Genomic DNA, 13,310 nt, shown 5'->3' on the forward strand with positions numbered 1-13,310 from the left:
TTTTTTTTTTTTTTCCAGTGAGAATTTGGAGTGGCTAGTATATTTTTTGGTTGGTTTGTTTCTAATGTAAATTTTTTTCTCAAAGAATAAAATACATGTAGAAAGTGTAGCAATATTAAGTTTACAGGTTGATGACATTTCATGAAGTAAACACTTTCTTGTAACACCAGTCAGATCAAGAGGCAGAACGTGACCAGAATCTCAAACCCCCTCTCATGCCCTCTTTCAGTCATTATACCCCAATCCTCCCACCTGGTTTATCTCTCCCGCCCCAGTGCAGTGAGAAAGGTTTTACTTCCACTCCCTGATCTCAAGGGTCAAGTGACCCCCAGTGACATCTGGAAAACTCAGGTAAGAGGATTATTACAATATAAAATAAGAACGTTGATAAAGGGAGGGCAGGATGCTACGATAGCACAGAGGATCGTGCCTAACATAATTTGAGGAGTGGGAGGCTGAAGAGGGATGGTTGGGGAGAAGAGATGATGTTACTCGGAGGCTTGAGGGTAAGTAAGAGTAAGCCAAGAAAAGAAGGGAAAGAGGGAGAGACAGAGGGAGAGAGAAGGAGAGAGAGGATGCAAAGTCTCAGCCCTTAATCTTTCTATTTTATCCTAGTCTGAGCGGGGGAGTAGTAGGGTTTCTCCATCCACAAAAGCCTAGTATCCCAAGGGGCATATGGATTTGAAGATTATTTGAGACTCTTCTAAAAAATATCAAATCTGTTCCTAATAAGGAGATAGCCCAGGATCTGACTCTATGCCTGAGTCAGAAGAAAGAAAAGTTCTCGTGCAGTGAGGAGAGTCAAGCTTATCCTTGAAGGCAGCCTACATGAGCAAAACTCAAGTCTGATTTTAACGTAGGAGTTAGGAGACAAAACTGGTCCCCAGAAATTTGTGGAGTTGACCAATTAACTGAGTTGGCCTTTGGTTACCTGTACCCGATAGTGCTCAGGGCTCTGAATTTGTTCATCAGGTGCCCTGAAGATCCAAGGTCCCGGGTTATTACTCCACGTGTCTTTCAGCAAAGCTCCCATTACCCATATGATTCATTCTTACTTGCTGGAGATATAAAGAATTTGATAATTACACTCCTACTCGGTCAGTCATTAATAGCTGACTAAAGTATCCTATGCCACCTGTCTAGGGAGTTCGCTTCAAAACATGCATTTCAGTGAGGTGAGAAGGGATATGTTACCTAGCCACTTATTTAAACTTTTGGCCACTGAGAATAAAAATGAGCTTCTTGTTAAAAACACCTCTTCTTTCATGATAATCCATGAGTACATACATATGCATGTGCAGACATGTAATGCACGTACGTGAACACACACACACACACACACAAAACCCTCCACGGAAACCAGGGCCTCAGTCACAGAGGCTCATCAACCCTGCCTCATTTTATAGTGACAAGTCCTGTTTGATTTCTGTTGGGAAATAAAGTCTAAAGTTACACACTAGAGCTTTTCAGCCCAGTTAATTTTTTTCCAACCATTAGATAATTATTTGAGAGAAAATTATCATATACATTAAATAAATAATTAAATTTTCAGGGCAAATCTCAGACTTAACACACTTTCCACTTGGTAATTTTAAGAAAGTGACTGTGGAATTAGGGAAACATTCTCACTAGTAAGTCATTATTCTCCTTAGAACATATAAAATGGATTTTAAAAGAGGGAAATAAAAAAGAGGTTACTAAGTTTCACTGGATAAAATAAAAGTTTCAGATTTTGTTGAAGAATAAAGAGACCGTAACAGTAATTGCTTTTCTGTTCCTGCATGTCCATTTTAAACAGGGCAGATAATGAATTTGTGGGGAAAGCCTCATCTGGTTGGACTCTTACCGATATCCTGTGTGCAGCCTTAAGTTGGGCTTGAAGGGCCTTTCAACAATAAACAGGTGACTTATATTTGTATCAAAGTTTGAGAAGTGCTGTGCTAAACTGCTTTTTGTACCGGGATGACTTTGCTCATACCCTTCCCATTAGCTGTAGGTGGCCTCCAGCATCCCTGCCTGTGAAGCTCCATGTGCTACATGACAGAAAAGGAGGAGAGAAGACTATTATGGCTCTCTCTATGAAGCTCTTTTGGATCAACCATGCCCCTTCTCTGAAGCACATATTTAAGAACTGTTTGGGTGGTACCAAACAAATGGTGAGATCATGCCTGTATCGGTCATCTCCCTACTCCCACAAGAGAGGTGGTCAGTGTAGTGGTTAGTCTCATGAGCACCAGCACCAAAGCCGAATTGTTGGGGTTCGAATCCCAGCAACTTCGCTCACTATCCAGTGACCTTGATTGAGCCAAACTCTCTGTGTCTCAGTGTTCTCATATGTAAAGTAGTGGTGATAGTAATAGCACCTATCTCTCGAATCGCTATGAGGATCTGTTGACTAGTACATGTAGGATGCTTACGGCAGTACATGCATGGAAATGGCACCTTGGTATTATTGAGGGCAGAAACTAAATTATTCCCCTTAAAATCTCACTTAGCACCTGACACAATCCCTGGCACACAAAATGTGCTCAGTTAACAAAATGAATAATTGTGACAATAACCAGTCAGCTCACCAGTTACAGAATTTTAGTTCTTATTTCCACCAACGACCAATCATACTGCCCATTCTGTAGGAGCCACCCATGCTCCATCCCATCTGGGAATTGTTGGTGTGTGGCTTGGAGAAACTTCCAGTTGTTAGGGTGCAGGTGTTACCTTTGGGAGAAGGAAAACAAAGATAACAGAAACAAAAAAGCCAGGGTCTATTTAGTTCCTACACTTGGGAACTAGCACTTTAAATCTCTTATTTGTGGACACATCAGTCCACTATTGAACAAAGCCATTCGATCCTCTGGTTCTTTAAATAACTACTGTGTTATTTTGTCTTCTTGTCCCCTGATCAAACCTAAAGTCCTTTGAAATACACACAAATGAAATGAAATGTGCATGTTGTTATCTTTTCATCTACGAGGTTTTTACAACTGCAGCCAATACCGTAATCCTGGCATGGGCAATTGTATCAGAATGAGAGGATATAATTTCCCTCCCTTCCACTCTGGGAAAGACTATTTTTCCAACCACTGAACTGGGGACCACAAAGATCAGGAGCCATTCACTCAAGGCCGTGTAGGATGGAACAATCTGCCCTGATTTTCCTATAGATCACACGAGGCTCAGAGATAATTCTACTTCCAGACATAAAATCGAGCAGGAATGGTGCATTGAGAGAGGCAAAAAGCGTTGATACTTTGCTTGAAGATTGGGAATATTGGTACGGATAACTTTCTATTTATTTTTTATCGTTACTGCTAGTCAACAGTGTTGACGTAAAGTGCTTAGAATGACGTCTGGTACAAAATTAGGACTTTAGAAGTATTGGCTAGTTTCTATATTATACAATTATTCTTTTTAAACAGTCCATGTTCATAATAACTTTTTTAATTTTCATTTTTATTCTCAAAACTGTTTATGAGGAAGAAAAGAAAGTTATTGTCTTCATGTATTTAAGGAGCAAAGTGAGACTCAGACAGACAGTTGGGAAACATGGAACATAAAGCAGAAACTGCTTTTTTTCTGGCTCTAGGGCTGGCACTTTCCATGAATAAATTCTCTTCCAGAGGCTGGAAGGTAGGGGACTGGGTGGATCCAATGATTAATTTTCCCATTTTCCTAAGAATGGTGTTTTTCTTAACTGGTACCCATGCCTATAGCACACCAGGAATTAAACCATTTGGAAGCACAAACCTCCCTCTCGAAAGTGCTAATGCTAATCCTATGCTAATAATAATAACAACGATAATAATAATAATAAATCCAATGCATTAGAGTGACAAATCTAAACATGGAAAATCAGTTTGCTCCACTTAGTGTCCTGGGTGAGTGGTCTACCCCCACACTTACCACACACGAGGGTGCCATGTGCTGTCACCTTAGTGACAGAAATGGCGGCAAATGCCCTCATGAGTGAGCTCCTGATCTTTGACAACATTCATTGTGTTCTATACACACATCTTTACATCAATTATTCCTAAATTATTCAGAAATCTTCAAAGGTATAATCTAGTTTTATAAAACACATTTTTTTTAGACACTACAGAAACAATTTGGTTGTTTTATATATATATATTTCAATTAATTAATTTATTTTAATTAGTTTCGAGTATATAGTACATTGGTTACACATCTACATAGTTGTTACATATTTAAGGGACAAAACCCTGATATGCATGGGTTTGAAGTTTATCTTTCATGACTCACTATAACTTTTACGACGGCCATTCCCAACAACAACGATTCCAGTGGTTTGCGTGCGTGTCACACTGTCCACCTCAAAAGCGCCTTTGTCTGACTGCCGACTGTCATCTGCACAACAGCATTACGCATTAAGATATGTCTCTTCTTGAAGCTGTGGGTGCTGAGGCCACTGGGGTTGAGTGATTTGGCTGCTCAGTGGATCAGTGAGACAGCAAAAGCTCCCAGTTTGCTCTTTTCCCCATGGGATGCGGAAAACATGGCAGCATGCTGGAGTTAGGAGAAGCATACCACTGCAAATCTGGAGATGCACATTTTGACCCTGGACCAAATCCCTTCTTCTGTGGGATCTTCATCAAGTTGCTTCACTTCCTGTACTTAAGAGTTAGTTCCCTGAAAAGTGAGGAGGTTGGGTAAGAGACCTCTAAGTGCATCCTTTCTCTCCCTGTCTTGCCACTCTAAGGCTTAGAAAAACACACCAAGGGTGTCAGGGGCATGTGTCTTCCTTTTCTAGTCAATGAGCAACAGATGTTTATAAAGGTGGAGGAAGAATGGAAGAAGAGCCAGAGTTTCCAGTGAAACCACCCCCAAGGACACAGTCTCACCCACCTCTTAACCCCTAGAGACATTTTTCAAATGCATCTGTGTTGCGGACAAGCATGGCTGCCAAGCAGCAGGTCATATTTGGTTGGAGTCCACGAGAAACAGAATTATAAACTCTGGAGGGTATCTGGTCTACCATCCAGATGAGGAGCCTGAGGCTCAGAGAGCAAGTGAGTGTTCTGAGGTCACACAGTGAAACAGACACAGGGTTGGTTACCCTATTTACTGCTCTTCGAGGACAACTTGTTACAAATGAAGTTTAGTCTTGATCCACTACTGGGTCTTATTTTTTTGAAAGAAGGGCCAGGGCTCTCTCGCTGGCTCCTATATCTCCAGTCTCCAGCACAGGTGGTGCTCAGGAAATAGCTGTTGAGTAGTTGAATGAATGAATAAATCGATGAAAAAATTATTGAACAGGATGCATGATTTAGATCATTCTCCTTGCTACATGGCCACATACAACCTACCCTTCATCCCTGTCCCTGCCTTTCCATATAGACTTTAATGCCAGGTGATACTGAGGTGATCTAGGAGAAAGATTGTGGCTAGGTCTATACAAGTCCATTCATCGGAAAACAAGCTCACAGGGCTGGGTGAATGACTCAAATCATTAGAGCCCTCATTCTCATAATATAAACACAATCAATTTCTGGGGCTGGATGCTGTGTGAAAACAGCCTCAGAGAAGCCTGTCCATGTGAGCAGAAATAAAGCCTGTCTTTAATATATGATTTGGTTAGCAGTCAGGCTGGCCTCTGAAAAATTGTGCAATTGGAAATCTGGTCTCTGGCTACTGTTCCCCCAATCGACAGACTCGTAGTGCCCAGTGCTCTAGATATTTCTAGCATGATGCCTAGAAATGCCTTGTCCCAATTTATGATTTCAGTGTACTCTCCATCAAAGCTTTGATGGTTCTGATGCTTTATTCTCAGCTGTTGGAGAAGATGAAAGATCTGATATGTATGTTCCCCTTGAGTCATTTATAGCGGATCAAAGTTTCCTATTTCACCTCCCTGAGGGGGTATTTGCCTTTAATATTTAGGGGTTTCCGAGATTTCAGAGGAATATTTTAGTGAGGAGGATAGAATACATATTGCACAGGCATTTCTTATCTTTCATTGCAAACTGCCCTGTATACACGTACGTGCACACACATAAACAAACATGCTTAATCGAAGGTAGGCAGAAAAACACTTCAGAGAAAACAGGAATCCCAGCCAGAGAGCCTAATATATCTGCCCCATTTCATAGAGGTCATTTCTGCCTCATTTGTGCCAGGAAGTTTAGGTCTTTCAGTCCAACTCCTATAAAGAAAATAATTTCTTTCCTTGACAGACTTCAGATTTTAAATATCTGTAAGCTGATAATATGTAATAAAATGATTGTTTGACTAGGAATATATTTATTACTACTAAATAGCTCTTATATTTGGACCATGTGAAAATGGCTTTTTAAAGAGGGAAATAAAAAGATGTTAAGGATTTTACTGGATCAAGTGAAAGTTTTAAGTTTTATTGGAGAGGAATAAAGGGCCCTAAATGGAATTAATTTTATGGGCCTGAAAGTCCATTTTAATTAGGGATAGGCAATGAATATGAGAGAAACACAAATCTGGCTGGATTCTCACTAACTGACCTTGTGCAGCACTAAGCTGAGTTCGGGTTAATACAAAGCCTGTCCTACCTCCTTCTCCCTCTTTTTACATGACCTTCAGCGTTGGTTTGTCATGGATGGTTTGCGTATCCCTATCTCCAGGTCACCTCTAGTCAATGCCACCCTCGTCTCCTGCCTGGACTAGCCTGACAGCCTCCTAGCCAGTTTCCACATCTGCCCACCACCATATTCTTCACGTCATGGCCATATGAGAGGAAATGCTCTTCCAAAGCTCTTCAATGACTGTCTGAGATTCTAAGGATAAAATGCCATGTTCTTACTGTGACTGTTGAGCTGGACATAATTAATTTCCCTACTACCCAGAAAACAATTTGTCTTCCTCTTCTAATGGCCATGGCCAGAGAACTTGCCAGGGCAAAACCACTTTGAGCCACAAATCTCCCTCTCAAAACGCCAATGGAAAAGCTTAATACATTTAGGGCAACAGAGCTAAAGAGCAAAGGTTGATGCGTGTCAAGCTGGTGTTTCTAGGTGGATGTCGATTCCATCACACAGTACTCAAAGGTACTTACAGGACGGGAGGGGGCCTCCCTGGCAAGTCAGGTTAGTGATGAAAGTGAGGGCGGATGGCCTCTGTTTTGTATTTCATACACAAACAATCTAATTATTTCTCTAGTATTCCTGGAATCTGTTAAAGGTGTCTCTGGTTCTGCAAAAATACATTACTATGAATAATGGCAAGGTGATCTCGAATCAAGCAATACTGCCAGGTAGATGGCAAATACTAAAAAAAAAATTTTAATTTCCCTTATTGCAATTACATTTTATAATACAGTATTGTTATTACTACGATTTTTATAAATAATATATTTTTTATTATTTTTAAAATGTGGGCATAGTACTTTGTAGCTTCAAAAAGTCTTAGCATATACTATTAAACTGTATTAGATTCATTCAATTATATATATAGGTTGGATTGGGAATGAACAATTATTTCCATAAAGGGCCAAAGAATGAATATTTTGGTCTTGTGACTAATATGGTCTCTGTGTTAACTGTTACTCAGCCCTACCATTGTATCATGAAAACAGCCATCAACGATAGGTAATGAATGGGTATGTCAGTAAGACTTTATTTACAAAAACAAGGATTTGGCTGTGGGCTGTAATTTGTCCAACTCTGAGTTGACAGCTATGGGATCCGAGGCCAAAGGTTAAATGATTTTCCGAAGGCCGTACAGTGAATTAGTGAAAGAACAAGGATGTGGCCGCATGACAGCTAACTTCGAGTCTGGTCATCCCTACTGAACTATGATGGCCAACACACAAGGAGAGTGTAACCTTGGGGCATCGTGCTGTGTATCAGGAATGGTACATCACAAGTATGCAGATCTAGGCCCTAGCTGTGTGACCTCAATCATTTCAAATCCTTTAGCTTCCGTCGATTCATCCAAAAAATGAGGAGACTGAATGAGGAATCTTCCCTCTGGCTTTAAAATGCTGTATTCTTAAGATGAGAGATGGGGCAGGAATATTATATTGTAAACTATTCAAATTGCGGTATTTATTTACACAAAAGTTATCGTTAACCAACAAAAAGTATTTACTGAGCCTATTATGCTGTGAAGAGATGGAAGGAACATATGACATAATCTTTGTTTCTAATTAATTAATAATTAGGGAGAAAAGCAATTTCTAGCACGTATAGAAAATGAGTAAATAATGTGTGAGAAACACTTCTTGGTAGAGATGGCAAGTTTCTTTGAATTTCTGAGGACAGACATCATTGAGAGCAGGAGTTGTTGGAAAACCACCTGGAAAGGCTAGATGATGCTCTGGGTTTAAAGGGTGGATGATGCAATGGTGGTGAAGGGACGCATTCTAAGGCTGACAGGGGCAGGTGCGAAGACCGATGCACAGAAGTTGCTCATGTGTGTCGTAGGTTAGTGGGTTCGATGATGCTAGGTGACGTGCCTGGGAGAAATGTGGGTACTATTGATTTTTGCAGCACTTTGTCATTAGTTGGAATATGGCACCATTAAAAAAAAAATACGGCACAGGAAATTTCAGCTTTGTCATTTTTTTTACGGACTTTGCTCCAATGAGTGCACATCTGGAAGGTTTGCTTGGATTTCATCCTATTTTGAGCCTCATAGTGAGGCATCTCTCGTGGAACAGCTGAATATTCATGATCATTCATTCAGGTCTCTTATTTCAAATTCCCCAGAAGAAAACTGGGTGGTCTTGTTCCTGTTCGGTGCTGTGATAAGGGGAGGGCTTCATTCCTCCTATACCTGAAATCCGACTATGACAGGAAAGACAGTTGTATTTTTTTAAATCCCTTCAAGCTCATTTTCTCAAACAGGGAGGCAGTTTAGCAGGGGATATTTCCGTCATTAAAACCAATTCTCTTCAGTTGCCAAAGGTACTTGACTTGCAAGGTATGAGGTTGGCTGGTTTATTAACTATGTGTTCCATCACGAAGTTTTCGAATCTGTGTGTCCCCTAATTTTTCCCATCAGGCTTCTGAGATGACACACAGAGAGTCAACTGGAAAACATAATTGCAGAGTTATAATGTGTGAAGTGCTACCACTGTCTCTAATAGGGGAAAGGTTTGGTAACCTTTGAGAATAAAAGCCTGGGACACATTTACCATGCATTTAATCGATACATTATACAGCTAAAGGGATGTAAATTTGCCCTGTGCTCTCCAGTGGTGATGCTAATATTTTTTGAGCACCTTATAAAGACCATTCATTGTCCTAGGTTTTATTTTTCATAAATTATCCCTTCCCAACCCGATAATATTCTTATATTCCTATCCTCATTGTATAGATGAGGAAAGGTCTCACTGAGGCTCACTTGCTCAAGTGTACACACAGGTGACAAGCTGCATAGTATGGGTTTGAAAGAGGACAGTTTGATTTCTGGAATTTCATGATTCATCACTAAGGTACTTCGAAAGTGTGCTGGGAACTGTCAGGTTCTGACAAACTTATGTTAATGAATTTAACCCTAAGACAGGTAGAAAGGCAAAAAAATATATCCTCAAGGTCGTGGACACATTCATGGTTGCTATGGAGATAAAGCCAAGAGTGAGAGATGTATGAGAGGAGAAAAATGGGATATGTCACAGGATTATCATTCTGAGGCTCAGAAAACAAAGGCTTCACTGATTGTGTCAAGTGTAGTCCATCTTCTCTCTCTCATCTGCACAACTATAATTGGAGGCAGCATAAAAACGCCAGACTTAGTAAAGCCATCTCCAATGCCACGCCCAGTGCTACAGTCTCCGAGGCGCATTTCTCAAGATTTCATGTACGTCTCCTCTTCAGAAAAGCATGGTTGCCAGCAGGCAGGTCATGTATGGTTGGGATCCTGAGCTGGAAGACTTCTGCCAGAGCCCACCAAGTCGCTCTAATTGCGAGGGCTCTATGTACGCTGAAATGAATTGGCAATGAGGAAGAAAGAAGCAAAATTTAAACCCAGAAAATGGTAGAAATTAAATACCCTTTAATGTACTAAGACTTATATTTAAATATAGTTCAAAATTAGGTAATGGGAGCAGTGTGTTTATGCACAAGTTGTTGATCTCTATAATCCTCCATGAGAATACAAGGATCTGCCTCTTTTGTTTTTCTGGATGAGGATCAAATGAGAAATGCTTGCTATGGGCCCACTGGCATGTATTTAATCAGTATCTGTTGCTAGGAACCAATAATGTGTAGGGGTTACACCAGCTAGGACTCATACTAGCAGTGTCATCTCAGCCAAGTTACTCCGTACTTCTCACGTCTGTAAAGATATTACCCATCATGTGGGATTTAAGGGAATTAAACTAGATGTCTAAGCATGTTTTAAGCACCTATGACAGTGCCTGCCACATAGTGAGCACATAGTCAGCCCAACTGTCATTATCATCATCAACATATCATCGTCATCATCACATCAAAAACATATTTCCCTTATCGATGAGCTTCAGCCCAAAGTTATTCGCAATAACAAGATCTTTTATTTAAGTTTTAAAGTAAAAGGTAAGACTCTTGCTGGATAGAAAAAGTCCCTTTTCCAAATAAAAGTCATGGCATCCTCCTAAACCATTCGTGCTGCTGCTGACTCTGGCCTCCAGATTACTGGGAGTGCTTCTTTATTTGCTGCTCCCTTCTTTCTGATGCCCGATGCTAATGATGCTGACTGAAGCAATCACATAAAATTCCCAGGGTAAGAGGGCCACCTGGTTATGGCATTTCGTGTATTTATTGTATTAGCTTTTAAAAAAATAAGTAAAAATTCCTAAATTATTAATGTAAAAATTTTTTATTTTTCAAGAGTCGACATTCAATATTATTTTATATCAGTTTCAGATGTACAGCACAGTGGTTAGACATTTATATAATTTACGAAGGGATCCCCCTGATTAGTCTAGTACCCACCTGGCACTATACATAGTTATTACAATATTATTGACTATATTCCCTATGCTGTACTTTACATCCCTACCAGTTACAAAATAATCCTTTCGGTTTTTCACCAAGGCCCCAATCCCCAGCAATCTGGCAATCATATTTGTTTTCTGCATCTATGAGTCCATTTTCATTTCGTTTGTTCGTTTAGTTCCTTAGTTTCCACATATAAGTGAAATCATATGGTATTTGTCATTACCTGTCTGAGTTATTTCACTTAGCATAATACCCTCTATGTCCATCCATGTTATTGCAAATGCTAAGATTTCATTTTTTATAACTTTTTCCAGAATGATATTTGATGGCAAAAGTAATATCTGTGTGAAGTATTAAGTGAGTTTTAAGAAAAAAGCTGAATGATTTGACAGCGTTAAAATTATGCTGTCAAAGATTCCGTCTTGTCAGAGCTATCTCTATCCTGGCTTCAGTTGCACAGACTCACCAGGATCGTAAGGTTTATTCTTCCTCTAGTTGCAGATAGGTAGCCCGTTTTATAGGACTATAGCAGGGATGCCTGCTTTTCAGAAGGTTACAAAATCGTTAGCATTGCTTATATATGTGATTACATGCATGACTAAGAGAATGGCTTTCAATGAAAAGATCAGAGAAAAACAGAATTTATGGATCCCAGGGGTGCTGCTTAGATATTTAAAAATATATACCAGTGATTCCTTTATTGGTGAGAAGACAGAAAGTAGCTTCCTTGCTAGGAATGGGAGTTTGACCTCTTTTGTGCAATTGTCTGCGTTTGCATTCTCATGCATTAAATATAGAGCATGCATTATTCACCCTTTAAAACTATTTCCAGGTTTTTATGTGGTTTCCCCTTATACTCGCAGAAATTTCACACATAATTCATTAGAGATAGATAATGATCTAGTGCTTAGGACTAAGAGATAGAATCAGTCCTGGCTTTTCTCTTTCAGTCTGTTACTTGTTGACTGTAATTCAGTATGGTTGATCTGCACTTACTTGGGCTTCCCAGATGTTTTTTATGTTCAATATCAGGTACCGAATGATTTTAAGGGGAGCTTGTTTAGTGCTTGGTCCTGGGGGGCCATACTCTGGAAACATAAGATATTTTTCAGGGTATCTTAGGAAAGCATTGGAGAATTAAGGCTTGAATTTACAAAAAGTTCAAGGACAAAAAAAAATGATGTACTATCAGTTGTGAATGGAATATAATTAGATGCATCAGTGAGTGGCCAGCAGAGCTGAGCCACTGAGAACACTGACTTTGGCACCAGCTCTACAACTAATTAGCTGTGTGACCCTGGCAGCTACAGGAAGTGATACGAAGGACAGCAAACCTGGTCTGGTGTTCAGGGGCGGGCTCTGCAAGGAAAAGACATTTCAGCTGAAACCTCACAGTTAAGTAGGCATTTTGCTTTTATAAATGATGCTGAATGCCTTATTTCTCATGTTGCAAGTATATCTGGGCTTTTTTTTTTTTTTTAATCTTTACTCTTAGAATTTTCAGCCAGTACTACTGACTCCTTATTATGAACAGTGGTGAAATCACTATTCCTACCTCATCTTCCTCTTGACTTACTTCCTTCCCATCCACATCCTGGTTATAATGGATTATAAAATTTTTCTTAGTGTCTACCTTAAAATATTTGAGTATTGTTACATGGTTGAGTAACAATAATTATCAATGGGTCTCTTCTATTTCTTCATATCTTATATCAGCTTTTGTTTGGAACAATCTTTTCAAGGATATTTATAAGGCAAATGACCTTGGAATAGATAGAATCACCCATGAGGGCAGAGGCAAGATTTGTTTGGTGCCCAATATAACAAAGATAATGTTTCCCTTTGGGGCAACGTTTGGGCAGGTTTGCTAATAGACTCCTTATAAAAGATTAGGGTTTCCTAAACTTGGGGTTCCTCAGCTATGATGCAGACCCACTGTACACACCGCATTGACTCAGGCTGCTCTGCATCATCCCTGTAGGAATTGGGGAACAAGGAGAGTTGATGCAAACATGAAGCTCATGCTGCTTTGCCTCTGACCCAGGAGTCTGGGGTTTTCTGTAAGCATCTATGAAACTCTAGCAGAATAACTTGTTAGCTTGCAAGCAGTGTAAAATCTCAGACCCTTCGCAGTTCTTTACACGTACTTCTGTTATTTGGCTCTTGTTTTTCTGTTATCAGTTGGCTAGGGCTGAGAGGAGAGGATGGATATATGTGATTAGTACAGCTGAAACTTCAAAAACGTTTACTGAATCTTGCAACGTCACAATGATTGTGGCACAAACTCTTTTCTATTCTTGAACTGGCATGGACCATCTCTTAAAACTGTTCTATTACTAGAGGTTTACAAACCATAATTCAAGCCGTTTCTAGAGAGGAAGCCCAATGAAAATGATAGTGTTA

This window comes from Pteropus medius, unplaced genomic scaffold (assembly GCF_902729225.1).
Source record: "Pteropus medius unplaced genomic scaffold, Ma_sr-lr_union100, whole genome shotgun sequence".
Taxonomy (NCBI): Eukaryota; Metazoa; Chordata; class Mammalia; order Chiroptera; family Pteropodidae; genus Pteropus; species Pteropus medius.